We start from the raw sequence: 5,045 nt of genomic DNA, 5'->3' as shown, positions 1-5,045 counted from the left end.
GAGAGAGAGAGAGAGAGAGAGAGAACCGATTGATTGTTACAAACAATAACATCTTTATTCCTCTGAGAATCGTTATATTGGGGGTGGGGATATGATCACTAATGGTTCCTATTTAGAATGAGAAGGCATCAAAGATTTTAGCATTAAGCTCAGACAATTAAAGATTACACCATAACAACTCAAATTATCTAGGGCCATGAATGCTATTACGATAGTGAAGATATTATGTTCTATGTGATGGCCGGTTGTTATACAGAAAAATTATTTGAATGATGCTATATTAAACGGACGGTGGCGTCAGATAATTTTATTAAATACCTTTTTATACGTTCAGTACAAGCTCTAAAGTAAACAAAAACCTTAATAACATGATCGTGGCCTGCAATGCATAAAACAATACTTTAATCCATTTGTATAGGTAAATCAGACTTGACTACTATACATAACATTGATTCATAAATATTCAAAATGTTTGCATGAGCCATGAAGTCAGTTCTATAATGAATCACTTACATTGCTATTTTTAAATTTAAAACAATGAAAACAAAATAACTGTCCTTGAAAAATCGACATGAACGATTCTTGCAGATTCATTAAAAATTTTATATAACTATTTCATAATCAATATTTGAAACATAATGGGGCTCACAAAACCAGTGAATACATGGTTTTAATAATTTCCATGCTAGCAAGGTTTATGTAGGCTCGATTCTGATGCAAAAATTTCAAATTTACATCTTGTATAATTTGTACTATAGTCATTGCATATTCCATTGTACACGTGGCTCTACCCAATTATCCTTGCGCACGTGCCGTGCAGCCTAGTGTTGTCGCCTGGGAAACCGACAGCGGCTTTTAAATGAGTTTGAAAAATGTAAGTGACTCAAACAGGAAATGCATTCGGCTCACAGAATATGGCACGTGCTTCTTTTCTTGAATAGAAGACCTTAATCTTTTGTATGGATGGGATTATATGAAGTTAGGGAAAAACATGTCAGCTGTGAAGATTCTTGGGTTGAAAAATATAATTAGAAATAAGATTTGCATTGTATGTGATAGCTTAAAGAAAGACGTACAATTTTTTTAATGTTTTTTTTTTTCTTCAGTGGCATTTTAAGGATAAATGAAACCCGGGGGTGATGATGATAGTCCCGCCAAAGAATTTCCTGTAATTTAATTTTTATCAACCGTTTGGCGCCCCATGACTTCTGGCGCCCTCAGGCAACCGCCCCGTTCGTATCCCATATCCCACCCTCGTTAGTACGCTAGAGTGTCTTTTCATTGGATACAGTTTTCAAGCAGCGAGGTTATTGGACTATAATTTACACTAAGATGAAATTGAACAAAGAAAATAAGAGATAAAAAGATGATAGTGTTGCGCTGAAAACAAGCCATACACACAAACAAATATACTGAACAATCAATATTGATTTAAAAGCGTCGTCAAGAACCAACCAAACTAAAATAAAAACAAAATTCGTAAAATATTCACAATTGTTTTATATTAGGCAAGTTCTATTTATTGAAAATGGGATGCACGTGGGGTGAGAGAGCTCAGTCATATTTTATTGCAGCAATATTTGCAAGCTAGGATAAACTTGAACCTGAATACAACAAAATACAAATAGCAAATGCCGGACATGTTTACTCTGATGAATATCCTTATGATGTCTTGCTTGTTTTTGTTTCTTTCGTGTTTTTTTTTCTTCTAAAAAAAAGCAAAAGCGGAACTATATGTGACAAAATATATGGAATTATCTAACATACTAATAACTATGATCTTGACCATGAAAGTCGGACCCTGATTTCACTTCTGGTGATATGCAAACACCCGTGTGGTTGTAATACTTTTACGTAAAACCTCCCATTCATTGTAAAGCCGACGCTTGGGACGTACACAATAGTGGATGAATGATTATTGGTTACCACACGTTTCGTATAAGAGCGTTTGGAAGGACACGACTACCTCAGACTTGGTCTCCTTCATGATTATAAAAAAGTAAGTGACCCGTTTGCTTAAAAAAATTTGAGATGAAAGTCATTTTGAATCCAATAAAGAATTTAATATTGGAAATTATTCAATAAGTTCGTTTCTAAACATCTGCAATGTTAATGAGGAACTTTTCATACATATCGTAAGAAGAAATCTCAGCATGCAAATTACACAACAATGTTGTTATCCGTATTTGCATTTTATCAGATCTTTGTCTAGAAGAAAAATAAAATAATTTATTCATAACTCTAAAGTTACTGTTAATTTTGATTTCTCTCGTTGATAAACCCTGCTAATTTCCAAGACGCTTTCTTTGGAAGCTAAGCTAAGATGGCCACATAATTTGATTAGCATAAATTCTATATTAAATGAGCAAAACTTCATCTCTTTTCCTACCAAAACAAGTCGAATGAGTGAAATTAAATCGTCGATTAAGCTACCACGTGCGTCTGCTCTCTTTTCCTAACATACACTAGTAACTTTCTCTAACACACATATGAAATTGGTTGTCTCGGAAAGCAAGCTTCTCTCAATATTATTGAAATGTAGCGATCCAACTGTGAAATAGACCCAGTTACTGTATGTATGCATGCATGCATGAATGTATGTATCTACTGTATGTATCCACACACATATATATGTCTGCAATACCCTGACAACGAACAGTGCTAAACTAGTATCTAACTAGCCTAAGCGCTTTCAACTCTCAATGAGTCTTATTCGAAGGCAAATACAAAATATAAACAAGACAAACAAATAAAACACAAAAACCGTTCTGTCTGCAAAACTTTACATGGCTTTTTCTACTGGAATTAAACCTTTAAATGCCTTGTGTTTCAACTAGTTTATTTCAACTTGTTGCAAATGCTGGAAAATATTTTTATTGACCTAGAAATCGATGAGCCATAACGACATATGTTGTGTAATGTAAATTTATGTAAGGACAAATTATATCCCGGATAATGCATTGTTATAGTAGTAATTATATGCTATTAAGCAAATTTAGAGAACTTTTATTTAAAATGTGTCGGCTGCAGAAGATAATTGTATTTCTGCACGGCTGTCTTTTTCTAGTCTTCTTGGTTTAAACCGCTTCGTTTCAATGTTCTAAGGCGGCGTAACCAGTAAGATTCCTTTTCTTTCCTGGTTTCTGAACTCCAGTTGGAGTTGTGAGCAATTACAATAAGTGTTATATCACTGAAAGTGTGGCCATGGCAGGAGAAGTATTCTGCGATCGTCCAATCAGATCTATGAAGGTTGATCTTTTTCTGTAGCTTTTTAGTTTCTCCAACATACTGAAGGCTACAGATCTTACATGTGCTGAGATAAATTACATTCTCTGTTTTGCACGTTTTGTTGGGACCATGCATATTTAGTTTTTCTCTAGTCACTGTGCTAGAAAATGTTCCGGTCTCTATCATATGTTGACAGGTTTTGCACCTTTTATTGCCACGACTACGACAAAGACCTGATTGCGGAGGCAACTCAAATGGCTAAATATCAAAACCACGATGAGCTACTAAAATATGGAAAGAAGGAAAAGGCTGATAGGATATCATTTATCCTGACCTACCATCCAGACAACCCCAAAGTAGGTAAAATCATCGGGAAACATTGGTCCATCATGGAATCGTCGGACGTACTAAAGTTACTCCTCCCAAATAAAATTGTAGTAGCCTACCAGAGATCGAAAAACCTCAAGGACATCCTGGTCAGGGCGATGCTAACGCCAATCACTAACCAAGACCACCCTTGTCAATTATTATTATTTTAGAAACTTTATAAACATTCCCGCACATTGTTAATCGCAATGTGTGAAAGTATGTTATTAACTTTGCTTACTTTGCCATGATTTTAATTCAGCACCAATTATTTGTCAGGAGATTATTTCAGCCCCGGTTATTTGCCAGGAGATTAATTCAGCCTCGGTTTTTTTGTCAGGAGATTACTTCAGCCCCGAATATTTATCAGGGGTTTTAATTCAGCCCCGATTATTTGCCAGGAGTTTAATTCAGCTCGGATTACGTAAATGAAGATGAAGTGAAGAACAGGAGGGCTGATAGATTGATTAGCGTAATAAATTTCATAACGAAATATCTATATTTGATATAGTCATCTCGTCTTTTTGCAAACATTAAAATATATGAAAATAATTAATAAAAAGTGCTGTAATGGCGGTAGCATATTAAACAATATACATTGTAGATTATTATCTTTAAATCACACAGTGTGAATCATAATCAAAACGTTATTAATCATTATACTTTCTGGGTCAGTGTTAATTACTACAATAAATTAATTAACAAACAATCTGAAGAAGGAAAAGAATAAAAAAGAAGAAAGAAACAAAATGTCAATAATCCCATTAAAAAGAAAAGGAAAACCAGACTATACTATCAGCTAATAAAGAGCGTATTGAATGAGGCTAATTGGATAAGTGGAATTTGTATTAAAAGTTTAAGAAATTTATTCAGTGGTTATGATGTCAGAATTCCTTGATTCATGATGAAGTTAAAAAGATCTAACAGAAATAAAATTGCTAAAATTTTATGTAATCTTCTGATTGTAACTTGAAAGTAGGAATCTATATATGCACATTTCGATGTCTCCATTTATAGTTATGTGTATGTTTTTACCTCTTTTCAATGTAACACTTACATTATAATACGAAATTAAATTCTTCCTCAATCACATTAACAAAGAGCTTTGTTTTCATATGACATCGCTTGTGACGTAGCCAATCAACTTGTTTCAAAACAGAGTCGATGAGTTCATGTTAATTACTGCCATTCTAAGAAAAATAAGAACAGCGTGTATTATTCGCATGCCAGGTTGACACAGTTCATTAGTGTTATCTTAAAATAACGCATTATAAATCTTTTCTATTAATTTTTGCGACATTAAAAACATGAATTGATGGTATCTATCATATAAATATCCAAGGTCAGCGGGGGTTTTCCCCTACCTCTTCATTTTCCGAGTATATCTCAAATGTTAGAAATAGCAGTTTCCTTGTTTCCTTGTAGCTTATCAAGTGTTCGCAGCATAAAAG

Source organism: Sinohyriopsis cumingii, chromosome 6, assembly GCF_028554795.1.
Source record: "Sinohyriopsis cumingii isolate HCF-2022 chromosome 6, ASM2855479v2, whole genome shotgun sequence".
NCBI lineage: Eukaryota > Metazoa > Mollusca > Bivalvia > Unionida > Unionidae > Sinohyriopsis > Sinohyriopsis cumingii.
Note: the sequence above shows the minus strand (reverse complement) of the source record.